The sequence below is a fragment of the Moschus berezovskii genome, chromosome 10 (assembly GCF_049115385.1).
Source record: "Moschus berezovskii isolate FMDL1 chromosome 10, NW_MosBer_1.0, whole genome shotgun sequence".
In the NCBI taxonomy this organism is placed as follows: Eukaryota; Metazoa; Chordata; class Mammalia; order Artiodactyla; family Moschidae; genus Moschus; species Moschus berezovskii.
In genome coordinates, this window is record NC_142469.1 from 44,148,297 (window position 1) to 44,162,751 (window position 14,455).

Below are 14,455 nucleotides of genomic sequence, written 5' to 3' on the forward strand. Positions count from 1 at the left end.
TTTAGGAACCACCATTGTCTTCTGAGAATGGTGTGTGTTTAAAGCTCTTTTGTCCATAATCTTTAGGTTTTTGTTAAAAATTTAGGGTGGTCAGGAAAACAGTTACTTCCTTGACCTCTGTCATCAGGTTTTCATCAACAGGATTTTCACTAAAAAAAAAAAAAAAAAAAGGATGTTACCAACAGTGCCCAGTGACATCCATGACCAGGGGAAAATGCAGAATGTTTCAAAATCTGGAGGAAACTGGAAAAATACGACAGGGAGTAATGGAAGAGGAAAGAGTGGCAGAATGGACTACAGGGCTGGGCCTGAAAGTCTGTGGGGCCGAGGGGAAGGGGAAGAGGTAGGCTCACTGCTGTGTGCCTGCCCACAGTAAACCTGGACTTCTCACAGCAGCACTGAGCAGAGTTGCTCGGCTGCATGAAACCCAACGATGGCTACGCAGGTGCCATCTCTCCATGCACTCATTTTGTTCACTTGGCATAGCTGAAGAATCTCTTTAGCTGGGAAGGAGGGTTCCATCTTAGACTTTAGGTCCTACAGAGTAATGATTTAACACTGTATCCCAACCACAGCTTCTGTATATCCTTCAAAAGAATGATTGACAGTAAGCCTTACAAAATGTTTTCCATGGTTGCGGGGAGCAATTGCTGGAGTCATTTCTGTAACATAAGACACAACAGCACAACAGGCGGTGTTTGTCAGCCCTGCATTAAGAGTCTTCTCAGCTCCCTGTGAAAAGCTCTCTGTGATTCCTCATTAATGGCTTCCCCTGCCTAGCCCTCACCTGGATGCCAGGTTTAATGTATCCGAGGGAGAGAGAGCCTTAAAAACACATTCTGTGGATATGGACCACTGCTGCTGCAAAGAGAGGAAGGGGCGGACCTCACGCTTCACTGTTGTTTGAAATGCCATTATGGTCTTTGGAAAGCGGTAGTGAACATTTTTTCCTTCCTTCACTAGGCACTGTCTATGATTTCAGAGCTTTTCCTGCCCGCCTCCCCACCGCCACAACCACCACCTTAAATGTCGGAGATCACACACCACTAACAAAATGCACTTTCCCCTTGGCGAGCCTGTAATGTCACCACTTCATGTATTTATCCAGTTTGTTCATGTTTAGTTACTCTGGTACATGTCAGTGTCAATATTGTCTATTTTCAGTAGCAAGCTTCTAGAAGGCTGAAAGCACACCTCATTTAATTTGCTTTGTGCCATGAAACACTACACAGAACTGTGCATTTATTAAGTGCTTGTTGATTTTGATTCTATGCTTCAAGTCTGGTAGGTGTTACAAGTGTTCTCAGTACTTCTGGAATGAGATGCGTCTTGAGTAAATTTTCTTCTTGCGGATAACACATCACATCCGATGCATCCATAGATCCTCAGAGTCCCATGTTAGAATCCAGATTTTGGTTGCCCGTAATGTTCTAGGTTCCATCTTTTATTTTACCTCCTTGGGTGAAGATGCAATGATTCCAGCTTCTAATTCTGTTAGCAGGTTAGGGCCAAAGCACAGATAGTATGCCATATTCTTTTCAAAGAAGTGTGGTTGACCATATAATTTTCAGTGTCTTATGGTTATTATTTCAACAGATTCTTGATTTCAAACTGCTGAGAGTTGGAGGGAGTTCTTTATGGGGCTGAGAACTGCTCAGTGAAGGCTGGTGAGGTGTGATTTAAGCACCTACAAGGACCACAGTGTCAGGAGAAGAGCCGCATACCTCTGTGGGTGTCAGTAACTCCTGTGAGGTTTTGGTCACGTTATGCATGTGTGTGTGCTCAGTTGCTCAGTTGTGTCCGACTCTTCGCGACCCCATGGACTGTAGCCCCCCAGGCTTCTCTGTCCATGGGACTCTCCAGGCAAGAGTACTGGAGTGGGTTGTCAATCACTCCTCCAGGGAACCTTCCCAACCCAGGGATCAAACCTGTGTCTCCTGCGTTGCAGGTGGATTCTTTACTGCTGAGCCACCAGGGAACTCTGGTGTTGGAGAAGACTCTTGAGAGTCTTGGACTGCAAGGAGATCCAACCAGCCAGTCCTAAAGGAAATCAATCCTAAATATTCATTGGAAGGAGTGATGCTGAAGCTGAAGCTCCAGTACTTTGTGAAGACCCAACTCATTAGAAAAGATCCTGATAATGGGAAAGATTGAAGGCAGGAGGAGAAGGGGATGACAGGGGACAAGATGGTTGGATGGCATCATTGACTTAATGGACATAAGTTTGAACAAGCTCCAGGAGATGGTGAAGGACAGATGGCGTGCTGCAGTCCGTGGGGCCGCAAAGAGTCGAACATGACTGAGTGACTGAACAACAGCAGTCACCACCAGGGACGCCCCCCTGGTCAATTTACACCTGATGTAATGCAAGGAGGATGGTGCTTGGAAAACTGCAGCCCCAAATATTCTCTGATTGTACCTCGGCCCACCTATGCCATAGGGAGAAGAGTCCAGTGTAGCGAAGTATTAAGAGTCCCCCATTTAGAGTGGCCCAAGGAGAGGCCCAGCCCACTCCAGTGTTCTTGCCTGGAGAATGCCAGGGACGGGGGAGCCTGGTGGGCTGCTGTCTATGGGGTCTCACAGAGTTGGACACGACTGAAGTGACTTAGCAGCAGTAGCAACAAGGAGAGGCCCAGTGCCCTCCCTTGATCTCACATCCCTGCTTGTGACAGAGGTCATTTCCAGGGGTGAAAGACCCCAGCCTCCACCCCCACAGCAAGATGCCCATGCGCTTGAGATACGGAACGGTCACTGTGGGAGGAATCTTGCTTGTGCTCCCCTGAGCCAGAACATGCAGAAATGATACACTGGAGAGGATCGTTAAGCAGAGAAGGAGCCCTTGTATTAATTTCCTGTGGCTGCCATAACAAATGACCATGTATTGGGTGACTTAAAACAGTAGAACGTTTCCTCTCACAGTTCTGGGGGCCAGAGGTCTTGAAATTAAGATGTCAGCAGGGTTGGTGCTTTATGGAGACTCCAAGGAAGGCTGAGTCCCTCGCCTCTTTTCTAGCTTCTGGTGGCTACCAGCAACCCTTGACTTTCTTTGGCTTGTAGGCCCATCAGTACACTTTTTACCCTCATCTTCACATAGCTTCTCCTCTCTGTGTCTTTATGTGGCCTTCTCTTGTAAATAGGACACTTGTCACTGGTTTAGGTTGCACCCTAATCCAGGATGATCTCATCTGGAGGTCCTTACCTTAATTACATCTCAAAGACCCTTTTCCCATATAAGATCACATTCCTAGGTTTCAGGTGGACATATTTTGGAGGCCACCATTCAACCCACCATAGCCCTCAAAGGGACAGCTATTAGCAGTAACCTGGGAGGAGAAAGAAAGAGAAGAAAGGTATTGCAAGTTTGAATGCCTACAAAAGAATAGGCACTTACTTTACGTGTGTGATTTTAAACTATTGCTGTAAGATGGGTGAAGCTAACAGTGAAATTTTTTATGTGAAAAGAAGTTCAAAAGCATGGAGTGTCCTGAAAAACTTTTCAGTAAAATTGAAGGCTGAGCCATCATCCAAGGTTGGAAGATTTGGAGATGGGAGGGAGACTTGGAGAATACAGAAAATACCCAAACAGCTAGGAAAATGTAGAATAATGCGTTAATAGATTAAAAAGTATTGCAGAGACGTAGGGAAGCCCCTTTGGAATTTGTGTTTTTAATGGGTACTTTTAGCCCAGTTTTATGACTGGGGACGACAGAGAATGAGATGGATGGATGGCATCACCAACTCGATGGACATGAGTTTGAGTGAACTCCGGGAGTTGGTGATGGACAGGGAGGCCTGGCGTGCTGTGATTCATGGGGTCGCAAAGAGTCGGACACGACTGAGCAACTGAACTGAACTGAGTAGTACTTGTCACTTGGGAATGGAAAATCTGACCTTGTGGTGACCTTGAATTGAGAGTTGGTTTGAATAGTCAAATGAGGAGGATGCTCGAAGAGATTAAAGAAAGCATCAGTTGAATTAGCTGAAAGGGCTTCCCAGGTGGTGCTAATGGTAAAGAATCTGCCTGCCAAAGGAGGTGGTACAGAAGACATGGGGTTGATCTCTGGGTGGGGAAGATCCCCTGCAGTAGGAAATGGCAACCTGCTCCAGTATTCTTGCCTGGAAAATTTCATGGACAAAGGAGCCTGGAGAGCTACAATCCATGGGGTTGCAAAGAGTTAGACGTGACTGAGCACCCAGAGAAGGTAATGGCTGGATAGGGGAGTCAGCTGGAACTGGGATGATGGATAAGGCAAGGAAGGGTCCAGGGTTTTGGGGATGGGTGAACATAGTGGATATGGAGGAGATGCAAGGGCCTTCTCACCCTGGGAAGAAGACACCTAGGAGGTGGAGAGTTCCGAATGATGCTGAACCAGGTGGCTTCCTGTTGAATGGATCTATTCAGCAGTAGAATAGAGAGTAAGGACAATAATTCTTACATAAAGAATTCAAGAAAGTGAAAGTTATTGTCCCCTTTTTGCCCTTCCTTCAAATTATGTATAAATGGTGTCACTAGAGAAATGGCATGTCAGTCCTTTGCACTTTTAACAAATCCTGGATGAGTGTTCTGGGACCCCTGAGACCTTGCATTATGACCAGCCGGCTTAGTGGGGATAATATTTTGAACTGGTATTGAATTTCCTTTCCTTTCCTTTTAATTCTTGTTGCCCTGGGAGTCTCCCCCATTGAGCCGAAGGATTCCATTACTTCAGGGGGAGGACAGAGTTTGGCCTAAGACAAAGAAGACATTGTTCAGTTTCTGACTTCCAAAATAGGACCTTGAAGCCTGTTTCAGCGACCAGAGTTAGCCCAGGCTAACTTCGTTTAAGAGAGGCAAGCTTTGTTAGCAGAAAATGATTTGTGGATTCTGAGGAGCCAGGTCTCAGAAGAGGTGGCGTGTATTGTACAGAGAGGCTACCAGCAGGAGGAAATGCCTTCCTGGGTTGGAGGATGGAGGTGGCAGAGGTTTGGAGGAAACTCGACGTCCCCCGCTCCAGGAGAATCTGCAGGGAGAGAACATGTGTACCCTGCACCCCTACCTGGAACTCTGGAAGGAAGCCACAATGGAATGGACCCTGCCCTGGGGCACGTTTAGGCAGAAACAGCCCTGAACTGATATCCCTTCCCCCTGTTTCCCAAAGCTTATACATGGTGTATGAGAAATCCCAACAATCCTTGGACAGCTGTGTAGGTGCTGTGAGAGCTGGGCGGGGGCATCCCAGGGTCAGGACGAAGAGGGCACAGAATAAACTGGGTCAGTCCCAGTGCTGAGGACTGGCTGGGATTGGGGCAGCAGATTTCCACCAATCACTGCAGCAGAACCAGGCCAGCATGCAGAGCAAAGGGATGAGACATCCCAGGGAGGCCAGTGAGGGCTTGGAGGGCAGGGCGGAGACTAGGCCCTCACCCCATCATGTGGGGGTCTGTAATCAGCCCCTCAGGGAAGGAGGGAGAGGGAAGGAACACAGCCCTGAGAGGCAGTCTGAGATGACCTCAATTCAATAATTGCCCTGAAGGAGCAAAATTTTTAAATCTGAAGAGCAAGTTGTCTTGCAGTAGCAAGATGAGTTGTTGTTTTTTTTTTTTTCTATGGTAGGCAGAAATGCAGTGGTCATGATCAAGTTGAAATCAACTATGAAAAATGTGCACAGCTGGGTAGTAATTATAAATTTCAAACTTTGCATATTGCATTTGAGCTGTGTTTTAACAGGATGATAGTGGTGATGATGGTGACAATGGTGATGGTGGCAAATTTGCCTACTTGTATTCTCGTAGTATACTTTTCCTTTTGTGTAAATTGTGGCTTAGTCTACCGGTACTTGGTTTATTCTGGGCAAGAAGTGGAAAGACCTGTGCTCTCAAGGACAATTAGAGTTGCCCACTGGGTATTCCAAAGTTTAATGAAGATTTGGACTTTCCATGGTTTAACTAGTGGCACTTCTTCTCAGGGTCCTCGGCTGCCATGGAGTCAGGTCAGTGGAAAGTATTAGAATTTCAGGCCTTTCTCTCATGAACTCGGCTGTGATGCTGGAGACTAGAAGATCATTTTTACTGGGTGTGATCCTTCATATCTTAAAGGTATCAAGGTGAATAATGGAAATTACACTCTCTGACTGACTATAATGGGAGAAGCTCTTCATTTTTATTCAATCCTCATGTACTAAATAAAGCATGAGTTTATAAAGGGATTCATTTCCAAGTATAATTCATAAGTAGTTATCAGAACACTCAAATGAGGTGGGGGGGGTACCAGTTAGCTCTTTTTAAATACATTTTAATCTCTCTTTGACATTCATAAGAAGATGATGCTGCATTTAAGAAGATGTTTTAAAACCTGCTGTTTCTTGAAATGCCTAGTAATTTTGGAAGGGAAAGATTTAGTCTTGCTTTAAAAAGCATATGTTTGGTGGGGCGGAGTGAGGTGGGAAGTTGCCTGTTAAGATGCTGCTTATGTATTTTCCTACTTGAAAATTATGGTGACATATAAATACATCTCACATTTCCCTCATCTGTCAGGCGTAGCCAAGGGAGCAAGAGATGGGGAACTATAACCATTTTTTGACAGGATTCACTAAAATAGTTTAAATTATAGAACTTAAAAAGATGTTGATTAACTGATACCGTTTCCATAATATTTTTGACCTATGAAATAGTTACCTTCAAAATCTAAAAATAGAATTTTTAAAAATTAAAAACATGTCCCAGATGTTAGAAAAAAAAAAACAAGCAATTTTTATACCGTTTATATAAACAGCAAAAACAACATAAGACAGTAACTATTCTTGGTACATGGGGCTTCCCAAGTGGCACAGTGGTAAAGAATATGCTTGCCAGGAGACATGGGTTCAATCCCTGGGTCAGAAAGATTTCCTGGAGGAGGGCATGGAAATGTCCTTTAAAGTTGTGTTTTATAGTTAATATTTGAAACTGTTGCTATCTTCAATTGGCATTTACATATACATACTATTTTTAACAGAAAATAGCATTTTCTACAGTTGCACGTAAGCTCAGAGCAAATTCTGCTAAAAGGAGGCTTTTCTCAGAATAGCATTTTCCCCCATACTGAAATGTGTACGTATTTTAGCCCAAATATTTTCACAAGTCTTTCATCCCCATTCAGGATTCTTATCATCAATAAATATTTGTTATAAGGCAAAACTCATGAAAATAAATTCCTCTGTGGTACTTTTAAATGCTTTATCACATTTAGATGACACAAAATTATAGATCATTCCTAATTTCACTCTGCTGTAGTACAGAATATAAATGTTTCTGATTAAAACCAGGAACATCATCAAAATATTGCTACAAGTTTAGATGCTCCAAAACATCTGTAACCCTATTTTAGAATTAAAACTTGGACACTGAACTCTCTGTGGTTAGTGCCTTCCTTTGCTCTTGTTGGGATAAATTTTAACGTCTTCCTATTTGTAAGCCTTGTTTTCAGTAACTGCACTGGGTTAAATGCTTTTTAAAATCTGAAATGTTTTGGCACTTCATTCCCTACTTTGAGCAAAGATTTCCAACTGTTTCGGAACAGAACACACCCCAACTTCACAGCATTCATCCACACACCATCACAACACACTTGAGTTGATTTAGAGAATCGTTTCTCAAACATTTCTAAAGCCTGGTTGATGACAGGCAGCAAAACAGAAGGTGTGTACTTACAATGCCGTAGTGTTTTTTGTATTCACAAAAACACTTGATCACAAAAATTTCATAGTTCAGTTTTTCTGTTTGCAAGAGAATTTGTAGATGTAGCAATTGCAGTTTGTTAGGATATAGCCACTTGTTGAATGCAGTTATGAATTAGGTGTGTGCCATCGGTTCAGTTCAGTCGCTCAGTCGTGTCCGACTCTTTGCGACCCCATGAATCACAGCACGCCAGGCCTCCCTGTCCATCACCAACTCCCGGAGTTCACTCAGACTCATGTCCATTGAGTCGGTGATGCCCCCCAGCCATCTCATTCTCTGTCGTCCCCTTCTCCTCCCGCCCCCAATCCCTCCCAGCATCAGAGTCTTTTCCAGTGAGTCAACTCGTCGCATGAGGTGGCCAAAGTATTGGAGTTTCAGCTTTAGCATCAGTCCTTCCAATGAACACCCAGGATTGATCTCCTTTAGACCTACTTCAAATAACTTTCTGCCTATGGGTTTCTTGATTTAGTAAGGACAATTATTTATAGCATCACAAAATTTGTATTCTGCAAAAACAACTTCATCTTGTGTTAAACTTTTGACCAATTAACAGTTGTATTCACACTAGCATGAGATATTCCACCTGTGACAGAATGAACTTTCGCAAACTTTATTTTGATCCCAGGGAATAGATGAGGGCGAAAAATAAAACCATAATCGAAATTAATAGATTTTTCTGTTTAAAACACCTGTTAATACTTACTTACAACTGGAATCATTTGTATGTTTTTTTCTTCTGCTAATGAAACCAACAAATTAAAGGTATCACTTCACTTTTCCAATGTGCACAAAAAAAAAACTGAACTCAGAAATAAGCAGAATCAACATAGAATAGCAGTCATTTGAACCAAAGGAAAAGTCATGCTTCCTAGAGTGCTATCAGTGAGCCCCATAGCTGTCTGTGTTAAATTGTCATCCTTGGGTGCAGTCTTATTACAATAATTGTTATGTTAACATTTGAGGTAGTTAAAGATGCTTCCTTAGCATCAGTATTTTGTATTAGTATATACGGACTTACAGAGTGAATAATATCAGTGAGGCTCCCATGCTAGATAATACCAGAGAACATTTTGTGCAAGCTCATATTCATCATCAGCTTTCTTAAAAAAGCAAAAATGTGGTAATTTTTCATTTAATTTGTTTTTTTTTTCTTTTTCAGCCCATTGTTGCTGAAGGGGATATTGCAAAGTAAAATAGAATAACAATCAATAAAGGACAAAAACACTGTTGAGCACATTCACATCATTTTTGAAAAGGTCTGTTTCCTGCAAATATTTCATGTACACCTAACCTGTAATTTTCTGTTTCCCATGGTTGCTTCTGACTGGTGTTTTGTGCATCTCTGGCTACAGCGTGGGTTAGCACAGCTGGTCAGTGCATCTGGTGTGTGGAGGGGTCTGCCAGGGGAGAATGTGAGGAGTTAGCTGCTCTGGCTACTCATGTCCAAGTGCTCTTTATTTTATTGGTGAGCATCCTACCTGTTTTCCTTGAAAGAGAGGTATTTACTGCAGCCAAGACTGGAAAAGGACAGGAAAACAGATGGATTGTCATTGGTTACCATTCCAACTTAATCACATGGTAAGATGAAAATTCTCTTCCCCATGCAATTGTCTCATCACTAACAGGCAAGACCATGGCCGAAGCTGGAAGAGCAAAGTAGAGGCTACGTGCTCAGTCACATCTGATTGTTTGCAACCCCATGGATTGCAGCCTGCCAGGCTCTTCTGTCCATGGGATTTTCCAGGCAAGAATACTAGAGTGAGTTGCCATTTCCTAGTTCAGGGGATCTTCCTGACTCAAGGATCAAACTTGGCATCTCTTGGGTTTCCTGCATTGGCAGATGGATTCTTTACCACTGTGCCACCAAAGTGGAAGATACCAAACCCAATCTTGGTGCCTTTTAATGCAACTCTTAAAAACAGTCCTTGGTTTAAACAAATGAAACATCTGGACAAAGCTTCATCTGATGGGCTGCAGGGGCAATGGGTATAATCTAGTGCTTTCACAGATAAGCCAGGACCAAAGGTGACCCAGGTTTCCTGGTGGTTCAGTCACTAAAGAGTCTGCCTGCAATGCAGGAGACCACCTACAATGCAGGAGACCTGGGCTCGATCCCTGGGTCAGGAAGATCTCCTGGAGAAGGATATGGCAACCCACTCCAGTATTCTTGCCTGGGAAATCCCATGAACCGAGGAGCCTGGTGGGCTACAGTCCATGGGGCCGCAAAGAGTTGGACACAACTGAGCGACTAAACCACCTCAAGTCACCCTGGTCAGAGATTGCATTTGTCTGTCTGTTTCATACTGTCCTCTTTTGGCCAGACTGTTCTGATAAGCCTGCCGCTCTGCCCTCCTATACTGCTAGCTTCCAATCCCACTGCTGAGTGAGCTTTTTTAAAAGTTCTTGTGAGAACATGTTGCTGGGTAACACCCCTCAGTATTGTCCTCAAGCTGGAATAGTTGAACTCTTCACCGTAGCCCAGGGAGCCTCTTAAGCATCCACCCACCCAGCTGGCCCTGTAGATTTTAAGCTTCCAGGTGCCACGTACCTTGCCTGTCTATTCTCTTCGCCAGGGTGGTTCATAAGAGCCACTCAATACACTTTCTCAAAGGAGTGAGTATGATTTGAGTCGATGAAAGGAAGTGTCTTGCTAATCCATGGGGATAAGGAATGCAAGTCTCAATCTCTACGTCCTAAATATTATTTCTATCTCTGATAACACAGTTGGACACCAGAATGTAACAGGACTACATCCTTCTCCACCATCAGAGGTGTTATGATGCCTGCAAACCATTCTGATTCTCAGTCTCCCATCCCCCCACCCCCTCTCCTAACCCAGGGAGAAAAGTGTGAATTCTAGTGCGTCCATTGTTTCCTCCAGCATTAGGCCAGAGATTTTGTTTGGCATATGTTTGGTGTATGTGGCAAGGAAAGGTGCTTTTCTGATTGATTTGGGGAAAACGGGGCCACATGATGTGGTGGTGAAGGAGTACTTTGAAATCACTATTTTGAGATCCGTGTTCTTACACGACTGCTTTCTGTTGGATCTCTTTTTAAAACGTGCTGCCGTTCAGTTTCATCATGAATGCCTTTTCAAGGACAGTAAATGGTTTTACACACTATGACATCGTTTCCATGGCAACTAATGCATTTTAGCAAAGAGAGAGACTCTGCTAGAAGTAGGCTAAAAAGGACAAATACAGAAATGGCACAGTGTAAAATGTGGGACAATGTGTGTTGTAGTAAAGATTTTTTTTTCTGACTTCTTGTTTAGGAAAACCTGTGTAAGTAGATCCTGGTTTCTTAACTCTTAGTAGGAAAATGTTTACTGTACCCAACATTATCTAGTATTCTGCTGACACAGTTTCTTTGTTTAGTACTTGGGTGGTTTTTGGTTTTTTTGCTTGCTTGTCTGTTTGCTTTAACATGTTGTTCGTTCCATTAACATACAAACATTTGTAATTTCACCCATTTTTAAATGGTGAAACTTCATCTTCACCTCAAGTTCTCCTGTGGTAGCCACCTCACGTCTCTGCTGCCCTTAATGACAGAGCCTCTGTGGAGGGCTGTCTCCACTACCTGTCTCCATGTAGCATCTGTTAAAAAAAAGAATCAAAGTCATTCCAAGCAAGATTTTACCCTACCACTTGCTCCAGTTCCTCCCTTCTCATCCTCTAAGGTTATTACAATCTAGCTCTTGGATTTTTCAGAAGCAAACATGTAAAGTATGACTGACTGTTAATCACTCAGTTACGTCTGACTCTTTGCAACCCCATGGTCTGTAGCCCACTAGGCTCCTCCATCCACGGAATTTTTCAGTCAAGAACACTGGAGTGAGTTGCCATTTCCTTCTCAAGATATCTTCCCAACCCAGGTATCAAACCCGGGTCTCCTGCATTGCAGACAGACTCTTTTATCATTTGAGACACAGGGGTTATAAGTATACATTTCAAATAATTCCACAAAACATCAAGCCCCATGTGTGAGCCTTTGTGTAAACCTAGTTTTAAAAAAGTAAGGGATTGGGTTACCCTGCTTTGTGCACCTGAATGTACTTGAATTTTTTTGTTACATGATAACAAAATGCTCTTAAGTAAATCCCAAATGGTGGGCAGATAGCAGTCAGTTTCCTATTTAACAGAAAAAGAAGCCAAGGGAACGCTCTTATGACTTAGAAATATAGCAAACCAATCTCTGGGATGGCAAACCAGTCTCTGGGATGGATGAGGGATGATACCCTCATTTATCTTTTGTTGGACCACATGGTGCATATAAAAAATTCAAACCAACATTTAAAAATTGATCACTTTTGTATAAAAACTGAGATTTCCAGCTTCTCTTGAAAAAAAAAAAACAAGGGGGGGAGGTCTGGCCAAGCCTGCCTTCCGTCCTGACAGCAGCCTGCCCAGGCAGCATTGCAGCTGTCCTCTTGGAATGGAGCAGGGTTCTTCCACTCGTCCAAGCCCCGTCTCACATGCTCCATTCATTCCTTTTACCTGCCTGGCTGCTGTGGGTTGTTTAATATGTGACTGTTGCTGTACCCTCTCCCTTTGCCCAGTCACAAAGCAAATAAATAGCAGAGCTAGGAGCAGAACTTGGTTTCCAAGCCAACTGCTTCCTCCCTGGCTGTGTACCAAAATTCTGTGTGTTCGAGCGTAATTCGTAGTTAGTGGTGAGAGGGATCATTAGGAAGCGGAGTCTATGCTTTGCACCTTACTGCTTGCAGTACAGCCTGTGGTTAATTGTACTAGGCACATTGTTCATATTTGGCGGGCCTTCCCCTTCTGTTCTCTCCGAAGGTTGTATGTGCTGTTGGTTGTGATGAGCAAGATTGCAGTGCTGCACTAGTGTTAACATTTCTGTGTGCGTGAAAACATAGGCAAGAGGGGGAAAGCTCCCACATCGTAACAGCGGTCCCAGAGTTTCTAGATTTTTCAGTGAGGTGAGTGAATATTTATATAAAAGAAACAAGAAGGGGGTAGTAGCCCAAAGTGTGTCTGACACTGGCCAAGGCCCATGACATCTTCCCAATGTGGGAGGCTCAAGGGTGTCCCCAGCCACTTTTGCTGTCCTCTCCCAGACTCGCCTTTTCCTTTGAATTCCTTCTGGGTCCCCTTGATTTCAGGGAGCTGAAGACACCCTTGGGGGTGGTGTCCACTTGTCCCCAGGCTCTTCACTGCCCTATGCCTCTCACCACTTTGAACATGTACTCATCACTATGCCCTTTTTAGGGGTGGGTAAGATGGGAGAAGAGTTGCAGGTGCCACCACCTCAAACCTTCTTAGAAGGTTCATGTGTACAGGAAAACACAGGAGAATGAGCTTGTCTGGGACTAGAAGGAATGGCCAGAGGGGGGAAATTTTTTTTTTTTTTCCTGGGGAAGCAGGGTAATGAGGAATACCTCACAACGAAAGACCTTGTCTGGGCAGGGTCCTGTCCTGGGGCCAGCCCCAGCTGGGGGTTGCACAGCAGAGCAGGGTGCCCTGCATGTCTGGGTGCAGCTGTGAAGGCCCCGGGCGCCCACTGTGAGAGTGGGCCTGTTCCTGGGTTGCAGGCAGGGAGCCAGGGACTGCCCCCTCGCCAGAGAACATTGAGGCGCTTCTGTGTGCACTCTGTATGTGTCTCAGCTTTCTTTGGAATTGTGGCAGAGTCTGGCCCTGCCTGGTCTTTTTTGTGCCTTGGATCCTAAGTTAAGAATAACCGAAGGAACAGTGCCCCTGTTGACACGCTTGATATGGAAGCGGCTATCAAATGGCCATTTTATCCTTGGTGGCCACTGACATCACACCACGCACAGCTCTGAGTTCTCACTTGAGTTCTGATTGAATAGAGCTGTGATCGTTGGAGCAGAAAGAAGCCATTCAGACGTGAATATGTGGAGACGTGTCTAGTAACGTGCAGATGTTTTTTGGCAGGTCAATAAATATTTTAAGTCTTCTGCAAGTAGTGAAAGGGTTGAATTGGGAATAGAGGCGATTCTGTGGCAAGAGAAAAGTATACCTCATTTCTCTCTCAATCTTCCATTTCTTAAAATAATCAAGCAAAAGCCCAAGCCACAATTTAAATCTTGGCTACATCATGGCCCTTCCTTACATCATATCTTATTCAAGACGTGATTATGATTCTGATGTATTGAATCTTGGTTTCTCAGTCACATTTTTCAAGTAAAAAGGAAACACTGTGTAACATTAAAAGTAACAGGCGAATCTTCAGATTGGGCCTTTGTCACTTATTTATAGCTAAAGACATGGGACTAAATTTAAAAAACAGGTCATCTTCTGGGTACATGAGTGTGTATGGCATGTGGGTGCACCCTGGATTTATAACCCCTTTCCTTCCCCAGCACCCTCCCAGCTCCTCCGTGCAGGAGGTGGCAGGTCGGCCTGATTCAGTGCAGTTTAAGTTCCTTCATTTCCGTTGTTCAGTTCTTCATTAGTCACCCTGCCCCTCTCCACCCTTCACACCTCCATCCACAGAGATGGCACAGGTCCCCTTTGTGTTGCTGGCACGGTACTTACTCACTGCCATTCTGGCTGCACACAAGCTGGTGTTCCATTGGAGAGTCAGGGACCAGTGCTACCTGAAGTGCTGTAGGCACACGGAGGAGAGGAAATCCAATTCTTCTGGCCGCACACAAGCTGGTGTTCCATTGGAGAGGCAGGGACCAGTCCTACCTGAAGTGCTGTAGGCACATGGAGGAGAGGAAATCCAATTCTTCATAGAAGTGGGGCCAGAGGGAAACAAGAGCAGAAAGGTGGGC

The 14,455-nt window shown here is 44.2% G+C and overlaps 1 protein-coding gene across 7 annotated transcripts in view; it reads left to right on the top strand.

Moving 5' to 3' along the window:
- The window catches only part of FYN (FYN proto-oncogene, Src family tyrosine kinase), a 216,096-nt gene that overhangs the window by 10,851 nt on the left and 190,790 nt on the right, over positions 1–14,455 (top strand). For 2 of the 7 annotated variants that reach the window (XM_088840619.1, XM_055433857.2), the window contains exon 2: positions 8,855–8,951. The exons of the other annotated variants lie outside the window; for them this stretch is intronic. The gene's annotated coding sequence lies outside the window, so the exon portion shown is untranslated. The remainder of the gene's footprint in view (positions 1–8,854; positions 8,952–14,455) is intronic. 7 annotated transcript variants of the gene reach the window in all.